This window comes from Ceratina calcarata, unplaced genomic scaffold, assembly GCF_001652005.2.
Source record: "Ceratina calcarata isolate Rehan_Ccalc_2016 unplaced genomic scaffold, ASM165200v1 scaffold72.2, whole genome shotgun sequence".
Taxonomy (NCBI): Eukaryota; Metazoa; Arthropoda; class Insecta; order Hymenoptera; family Apidae; genus Ceratina; species Ceratina calcarata.
The window spans coordinates 1,940,295-1,950,577 of NW_017178472.1; the positions used below are offsets into that span (position 1 = coordinate 1,940,295).

A 10,283-nucleotide genomic window follows, 5' to 3' on the forward strand; every position below is an offset into this window, starting at 1 on the left:
CAGACATTGCAATACAAAGTTATATATTTATTTATAGTTATATAATATATTATTTCGATAAACACCATCAAGTAGAAAGTACATTTTCATTTACTAGAGCAGAAATAGTTTAGTGGTGCAAATAATATGCATGAAGATCCGATAATGATCAGCTTGTAATCACTAAGACGGGATTGTTTGTAATAGCACTGACCAATCTGGATCAGCAATTATTGTGCGCGGATTATGCGGTGATCTAATTCCTGTTAAGCATAAGATTCCCTGATACAAAGGCGAATCGGCTCGCAGGATAAAATGAGATCTACTCTTCTTGCTTCAATGGTCACATAAACTATTAAAATATCGTTTTGTGTATCAAATTTATATTCTCTCGTCGAAAATCATTTATTACATTTTATCTCATTATAACACCATGTTTGACAAGAATGTCTGCTGTGTTTTACATAAACCACGCTAACATTTCCGGTTAAGAAAAATCACTTTCCCGAGTACCCGTTTGAAAATCGTTTTTCGAGAAGATTTCAATTGCAATCGGTTAGTCTTAATGCAATCGTGCTTCGCACGACGAAGAGTCTGATGAAAGACTTTGAATGCTCGCCGTGAACGAAATTAAATTTCACCAATTAAAAGCGGCTCGAGCATCTGTTCAGCGGACTAATTCCTCTAATTGGTTCGACATTATCCCGTTACCGACCTGTTGATTGAAAGAGCATGCACAATGTATGCGACAAGGCTTACACATTTAAAAGTGCATACATAGATACATACATGTAATCAGTTGAACACCGATTCGTTCAACCGAAATTATTCAATAATCACTCGGTGCATAATATTCACGGTGATAAATAATGTGTTTATTTGAACGAATAATAATAAACGGAGATGTTAAACATATCTCCCTGACTTAAATTAGATATTTTTGAAATAGAATGCTTAAACACGCGGTAATTGGGTTCTCATGCTTGCTCGTTAATTAATTGACTTTCGACTCGTACCGTTTTCTCTCGCAGGCACGCGACACACGCGAGATGTTTAACATAATCGATATTCATAGGTACTTTCAAGCAAATTCGTGCGAAACTAATTAACATTCATTATTCGTCATGTTCATGAATATCAATTAAAATCATGCCTTTTCCTTCTACCAGAGAATTTACTGAACATTCACGTCTAATGCGTGTTTCATATTACAAATGATTAATCAGCATGCTCCTTTATCCATTACTATAATTCCTTTAAAAACTGTTGTATGAACAACATTTATTTTTGCACATACTTCGTTTCTATTGATCCTTTAATACTGTACATTCTGTACAATGTAATGAAACGAAGTATGACTGCAACAGTTATTCGTACTTAAGATTGTATGAGTCGTAAGATCTCTACCAAAAGTTTAAGGCATGCAATAAAAAGCTGTGTCCAATATCTGAAGCAATGAACTTTTAGGAAAAATGGTATTTACGGAGGAGTCAGGTTTATAAAGTTGTTCGACCTGTTTTCCTCGGACATAAGGAATTTTTAACGCATAATTTTTAATATTCTAATACATGGTTTGAGCATTTTTTTACGTGACTCGCAATTGTCTACATACTCTACATCGTCTATATGTCCTACAATTCTTACTTTTACTTACTTTTTATTGTAAGTCTTAAATAATAGCTTCTAAATTAACATTGTTTCAATTTTAAAATATTCTTAAATCATGTATTAAGAATTATACAAAATTGCAAATTTCTGTCATTGTTTCATTCATATTTTCTAATAGATGAAATCAAAATTTTGTCATTCGACATAAAAATTCAAGATGTAATAACTTTTTTAATAGACTCGCAAAATGTCTAGAATTTTGTGCAGTGTTTTATTAATGTAATATGTTAAAGCTTGGATGCTTTGTCATTGTTTTTATGTAAGGGTTCATACAACCTTAATGTTTAAGATTTAATATTGCATTACTTCCATCTCTTATAACGTATTTATAAGTAAAAAACAGAATGAATTCAATTCAAAACGAGACGCTATGACATAGGCTTAAAAAATCCTCTAGATTTCCAATGCGTACAAGAGACGAAGCGAACACCTATTTACACCTACGACCTAAGTGCAGAGTGTACTCTGACGAGTCAGAACTACCTACGCGAAATGATTTGAAATGCGTACAATCAGCATTTGTGATATTGCATCATGATTCAAGGTAGCATGGCGTTTAAGCGAAAGGGTACGACTGATCTCAGCCGCCGCTTTCTAATTACTCAACGAGTTAATGAGGAAACAAGCCTGAAGCTAGCTACGAGCTATGAGTCGCTAACGACCAACCCAGTTTCGCGTTTTATTTGAACAGACCGACGACGTTTATCGACGTCCTCAGTCTCCGTCTACTTCCATCATATCCTTGTGTCGTATCACCGTTGCGTAACATCGTTGCTTGTTAGTTTTTCAATGAAAAATGAATTCAAAAGTTAATCTCTTCTCATATTTGTTCAGCTCACTCTATATATAAAAAGACGAAATTAGCATCGCATGCATTTTAGAAGAAATAAGGAAGAGCTTGATCGTAGATGTGTTTGATCATTGGCTCTGTATGTTTTGTTTTATTCTAATCTGTTCTGTAGGACAAGACCATTTGCGAGCGTATGACTTCCAAACGCGTAGATTCAATGAAAGTTGATTCAGGTAAAGATTTAAATCCGATTATTTAACTTAAATCCAGTTCCAACATATATAATTATTAATTTGAAATATTTATCGTTATTAATAATAAATACTTAAGAATGGCCTAAGGCTTATGAACTGAGCTATGCAATGGTTGTCTGTTCACAATGATACCCAATGGTGATTCGATACGAAGGTACGCTACGGCTGATAACGCTTTAGGACTTTCGCAAAGCGAAAGGGTGCTGTTGCTCGCGAGGTTACCGAACTAATCCAATGCGTCTTCAACCACGGAATAGCATCGAAAGAAAGTAGTTTCAGCTTCATTGCCTGGTGGAATATCTCTAAATTGAGAGTGTAACGCCGTTTCAACCGAGGGAAGTCTGTATAAAAATTCTTGATGCCTCGTAAAATCCGCCTCAAAGCGTTGCTCACAGATTGAAAATTCAACGATCCGATCGGTTTACGCCTCGTACCGTTTTATAGGTTCAGCAGTGTACGCCACGGCGATTGTTTACTTGGAAAAGAGAGATTAGTACGACACGAACAAAAAGCGAGATCGTCGTTTTAATGCTTCGAAGACAGATGCACGTAGAATCATGTTGAATCGTAATTAGAACGTCGCTTTGTACAGATTCGATGAATTACAGTGCTTCTACTTATATTCATTACAATTTTCGAGTAATAAGACATTCTCATCTTAAGCTCATTTCATTAACGAATACATATTTGGAAAACTAAACGCGACTTACAAAATTTGGAGTATACAACATGTTGTGGCTTCCGTATCCGAAGTTCCATGAAGAATTTTCATGACGCAAACAAGACCGTCAATGTGGTCGATTACTAGCGTTCCTTACTTAAAACAGCCGATTTAAACCCGCCGTAACTTTAACTAACAATTGTGTTTGGGTTATGGTTTACGACCGGCTGGTGGCTGGCTAGTCAGTCGGACTAAATGGAACAGCAATTCTTTAGAAATCTCCTTCCGGCGACTTATTTTATCAACTCCCTTCTCTGACATAAACGTGAATTAACAGAATTTTTAAAGGAATAGAAAAGTTCGAGGAACGAGGAACTTTAAATTGGCTTGTAAGTTCCAATTTTCTTGGTCAACTTCTCGTTTCACTGACTGTTTCGATAGGATATACATAAAAATATGTGCATTTAATCATTTTCGTGAAGTAATATGTTATAATTTTTATTGCAATACAGAAGAAATACGAAAAGGACTTTAAAGAAGCGATTCGGGTGAACGTAATTAGATGAAGTGCGGTTTAAGGAGTAACGGTGTATATATGGTCAGACAACGCTCCGTACATACATCGTAGTTATGAGGAAGTGTGTACATACATTCACTGAGTGAATCAATAAAAATAGTGATCTAAAATAACACAATGTTTAATAATTCTATTAAGGAACTTAATAAAAATGAATTGCAATTTATTAAATAAAAATTTTATGTATAAGTAAAGTATGTTATCATGATCAGTTACTTTCTTTGTACATGTGTATAATAATACTCTAACAATAAATCCTTTTCGAAAACTAAATTTCTTCTTCTATTCATTCAATACCTTAGAAATCGTCAAAACGATGAAAGAAAGTTGTTGAACGTTCTTGTTGAACGTGACCGAAAGTTCAACAACAGACAGACTATGAAGCGCACAAAGTTTCATCAAGGCGATTGTTCGAAATCAATCAAAGACGAAACTCCGAGGTAACAGTACAGATTGCTTTGAAATTCCACCTTTTCTCCTGCCCCACTAAATATTGATTGAACCTAAATATTTCCAATTTTAATCAACACGAACCAATCCAATCGTCATTCAACGAAACAGAAATTAAAATGAGAACACAATTCGATTATTACCAACTATATTACGGAAAGTATTAGTATGCGTGCGACATTGTATCGGTCTGACAGATGCATACTCCGGTTTTAAAAAGTGCCACACACAATAACTTATTGTTAAATGATTCTATTAAAACATGCTGTTTATGAATTTATTATCCGATGAATCGTATTAAATAATCCTTATGTTTCGACAAAGCAAAATATATTTCTAATTAGACATTATTACTCTTTTACTGATTCGCCCTTCAGATATGAGTTGATAAGTGTAGTACGACGTCTCCGGACTCTTTAATAAGTGTATCCGGTGCAGGACTCAACCGATAGCAATATGAGACATTGAAGCAATCGAAGCAGGAGAGCAGCACGTAAATTTGATCGGAGGGCTTAATCGTGGTACCAAGTTCTTCCAGTTCCAGTGATCGCGGATCGGCCGAGCCGTATCGTGGCTTATCCTCAATATACGACCGTACGAATGTTACGGAAACTGGGTCAAGCTCGTATTCGTCGGAAAAATATCCGTATGAATGAGACAAGACGCAACCATTAAGAGGCTGAACGTGAGGCTCGTAAAGAGCTAGAGACGGGGGAGTGTTCGAAGAGAGATAGAAAATAGAGAAACGAGGTCGTTCTCAATGGTCACGTAAGGGAGTCGCCGATGACGTCAGCGGGCCGATGACATCATCGCGAGGTCGTCATAACCTCGATAAGGTCGCCTGGCGCCCGGTATCCAACCGTTCACTATCCTATGTGGGTCAAAAGAGGAGAAAAGGATACGAGCGGTGGATCATGATGAGAGATGACCGAGTATTTTCAAATGTCACGTCGGCTGCCGTAAAATTGACTCACTGCTTAGCGTTAGCGTATAGTCAGGGTACGAGGAAAAATGACCGACGATGATTACTGGGAGACTCCGTTCTAACGTCCGACGACGTATGACGGGTAAACTGTAAAAAAAATAGTCGACCTCTGTCGTACAAAGACTTACAATGCCTCTGGTAGAAAAAGACGTTACGTAAATTCAAATGAGATTTAAATTTCTTGCTGCTTGATAATTTTCACGCTACTTCTTTAAGAATAATATAATCTCTGTTTTTAACTAGACTGGGAGAATTAAAGCAATTACGATATTACAAGTAGAATGTATTGTATTTGGGCCTGTTGAAAAGCAGCTTATGATTGATTTAAACATTTTTCTCACTGGCGAATAAAATTTTTGCTTTTTAAAAATTTCATATCGACATTCAGAAATGGTGTACGATCAGTCAAAGTCATGTTATGCATACATGTATGTACCGACTAACGAATTACTATGAATTTAAGAGGAAAGTAGAATTTTAGTTAGAACGTAACGCACGTATTATGTAGAATCCATACACAAGGTCTATCATTCGATATGGGGGTGGAGCATAGTGTCAACAATTCAGGTGCCAGGAATAGCACGATCGTCCATGTACCTCAGCTATAAAGAGATCTTAAAGGTTGCTCGCTGCGAGGGGGGTTGGTTTCAATTAAACCTCTTATGCAGAGAATCCACACCTTGCTCAAATATAATAAGCTTTTCATCCTTACGAGTCCGAGACTGTTTCCACTCACTATACTACATTATAATGTCTACCTACACGTTTCCTTTCTCTCCGAGAAGCATCCTTTATGTTTTGCTTAAAGGAGTCTTCCTCTCACTGACGCTGTACTGTATTATTATGGAACACGGAAGTTCTCATCCTATTGAATCTACGGAAAATTCGAACTCGAAACTTCTTCTGTTACACAATTATTAAATTCAGTCAGGCTCTATTGGCAGACTATGTAATAGTATAGTATATACCCTCTTATCCCTCTTCTGAATTCATTTTTCTGGTTATTTTCTCTTTACTGAATAAGCTTCCACATTCTTATGCAACTTCTCTTCCATCCTCTACTTATCGTTCAATGGAATTGCGTTATCCTGCAGATCGATGAACGTGATCGCTCTTTGGAGTCACCATTCAAACAAGGAACTATTGCAATTTTGTGAAACTTTATAATAAAACCAATGACTAACAACTAATTTTAAATGTTAATTAATAAATAAATAAAATATTTTTCACCAATCATTCTGTATATGAACTAGCACCCAAATATTTTCTCTTATGTTTTTCCTGAATAAGATTCCATATTTTTATGCAACTCTCTCGTCTTCTATTTATCGTTCAATTGAATTCATTCTTGGCATTATTTTACGGATCGATGAACGTGTTCTTTCTTTGGTATCGCCACTCGAACGAGGAACTATTGTAATGCAAACGCGATAACGAGTCCCACTGTAGTTTTTCTAGTTACCGAACCAACGCAATGGTTTCCCTCTCGGTCCCTTCATTTCACTCGGCAACTTTCAATCAAATTAGAACTTTTCGCAGCACTATCTCGTGGATTAAGAATTTCCAAACCATAAAACAATTTCAATTATCTATGTCGAACGTTAACACTCCATTAAACTAGAATTCCTCCCTTAATCTCGCGGTTTATTAATTGTCGTCCGTGAATTAGAAGTATGAGATCCAAAAATGTGTTCTTTAATGACTATTAAAATATGCTAGGTATTATTATATATAAGATAGAAAATAATTAAATTAATATATTCTTGCAATATGCGAATTCTAAATATACTTCTACCAGACTTTAGAATACAATACATGTTAATTAATATATGTATAATTAAAAAATATTTCAATGTTCCAGTCTGTACATAGTTATCATGGTTATTATGGTACTTCATTTTTATAGGTAGACTGATTTAAGATAAGAGAATTGAATGCAACGTATAAAAATGTACAGATCATAAAAAACTGAGTACATTGCAGTGATTAAATTGTAAGAGAATCTACAAAAGATACATTTTTGTACCTGATATTATAAATATTTTATTTTCCATAAAAATTAGCAGTTTGTATGTGTATAAGATGATTTACTAACATCAATAAATATTGGGATATTTTAAAATGGCACATCATATACATACTTAGTTGTTTAACAATTCGAATAGAACGCGAATTAGTATCCGGATTAGATCGAAGTAGGAGGAGAGTGGTTCAGTACGACGACAAGGAAGAAGCTGAGTTTCCTGCCTTCGAATTCAATATCGTCACCGAGTCGTGCTCGAAACGGCTCGGCTGCAAGGAGGGAACAGTAGCTCTCGAGTTCTCTTGACAGCTATTAAATTTTCGAACTAGATTGTCTTTGAAATTGCACGCGTGGAATAAGAATGAGCTCTAAATTCCTTGGGAGTGGGACGAGTTTAACCCGGTAGAAATTAATCGATAGCGAGGCTGGTCTCAAACTTTAAGGAATTTAAGAGAGTCACCGTAGCTGATATTAGATTGGCTCATATAAAACGTCGTTCTGCTCTTGAATTTAGAATTTTTAGATATCATGTTTTGATTTATTATCGATTACTGTGAACCGAATTGGAGAATAAATAGTTCTATGTTTCTCTATAGGATTTATACTAAGGATATTGGAATTTTATGAGACAACATGAGAAACACAGGATTCAAAGGATTTACAGATTTTAGGGTTTACTATCTTCAATATATTTGGAATAATTAAATTGTTTATTCATTTAAAAATGTTAAAAATGATTGATAACTATTATCTGAATCATCATTTATTTTATGCAGGACAATATGGTATAATCTGTACTATAGAAGAATGATGAGAAAGAAAACAATAAAAATCGGAAGATGAACCAGAAGTCAAATAACTTCTTTATATAATAGCAAATATTAAAAGGTCAGAGATAGACAATTTAAAATAAATGTAGGTACTATTTGTGAGCGTTGCTTCCTCCCATTTCGGAATGTTCAAATAAACTGAAATTAGGGGAAGGGATATCAGTTAAGAATAGTTTGTATATACTAGAATTTAAAAAAGGATGTTCAATAGTTAAACCTCGAATTCTTAATTTTTTCCTATAATTACTAAAAAACGCATTTATACAGTAGTAAACCGTATTATAAAAGCTCTAGGTATACGAAATTTTTATCACACGTTTTATTTAGAACGCTGACTATTCACATATACAGTATAATTTACATACTCGTGCCTGGAATTCCAAATGACGTGTAGTAAATTCCAACAATGGACAGAGAGTGGATTATAGTCTGTCCTTGTTTACATATGTTCATGATATAATATAACTAAATGTTATCTTGCGAAGAATTACAAATAATGATGTATAACATAACTCCCTTCAAGAATGTATTATAACTTGTCATTAATTTTACATATTTGTGAAGTATCCTAAATGTATTAAAGATTGTAAATCCAAAACCTATTTTTCTGTTTTCTTCATATTTCCACTACTTAAAAATAATTGGTTTGATTGCCATCCAATTTGTCTTCGTTAACTTTTATAATAATGTATTTCAACTATAACGTATAATTTTGTATTTGGAGCACAAACTGATTACTCAAAATCAGTCAATGTCAATTAGCACCCTAATTATATTATATTGCAATATATTTTAATACAACTGCAATGTCTACTATAACTATTCTTGATTACTAAATTATTTCATCTTCATTCTGATTTATAATAGGATCGATGATTAGAAAAAACATAAAACAGATCATTTTATAATCACCAATCTACGTGAGAAGAAATAATTAAATGTTTTTACACGTGTATGTATTTATTATGTACTTTTTATTAAGGATGTCAGTGGCACCCTTTTTCAAGCGCGTTACTCGAAAAGGAATTATGATTGCGTGGGTAAGCGCGTTCGTTCATACCTCGTATGATAGACGGGAACGTATCATCTAACTAAATATACAGTGGGCCGACTGACGATCCGAAAATAGCTGGGTTACCTTATTTGTTTCTGACATAATGGTCATACATATGCTACTACGTATGTACGTAGATATACTATCAGCAACTACAGGATGATGACAGCATATCGTTATGTACAGAATGAGTCAATAAGAACTTTCATTTGAAATGAACAATTATTTGCTGCCGCGTATGACACGCCATTGATCCTTTTTTCATTATTCCTTATTGGAGGAAAATGTGAAGTAAAAACTTTCGATTTGGAATTTCACACCACCAGACGAACTTCGTTCATTCTAGGACACCCTGTGTTATATCTTATACTATATCTGTAGAGAGTGAACGAGTGAGAGAAGATTAATGATACTTTTGAACGATCTTCTTACTGTGGTATGGGAACAATGTGTATCAGTTCTAAAAAAAAAATGCGTGTCAATTTCTTAATTAACTTTAAGAAGCAAAAATTATTCAGAGCTTCCCAGGATCTTCTAACAAGAATAAAAGATGTTCGAATATGTTTCCACGTTTCGTATATTTATTAAAATTTCTATCAGATTCTACTTTTTATTTACAGTCTTTACTTGTATCTTTGTATATCAATTATGTATACTAGAAAATATGTACATTATAACGTTTACTACTTCGTCAAATTGAAATAGTTCTTTTTAACGTGAAAATATCTGATGGAATGATTTTATTTTACGGCCCATTTGTTTCTGGGTAAGAGACGTCGAGTTACCGGTACATTCGATAAAATGCCGATATCGGTTCACCGACCGATATCAACGCGTATTCACGTTCGCAGTTCGAAAACTACGACGTCACTGTTCCCATGGAAACTGGAGAGGTGGAAAACGATGACGTCACGGACTGCGGAGGCCAGGGATTCGGCTGACGGCATAAGGTCGGTGCACTCGCCGTCGCATGCTGCATCTGGCATGCATCTGTGCAATGACGTCACTACAT

General features: G+C 34.8%; 1 protein-coding gene across 1 annotated transcript in view; it reads right to left on the reverse strand.

The window, feature by feature from the left end:
• The window catches only part of Dgk (diacyl glycerol kinase 1), a 79,943-nt gene that overhangs the window by 19,221 nt on the left and 50,439 nt on the right, over window positions 1-10,283 (reverse strand). The window lies entirely within an intron of this gene.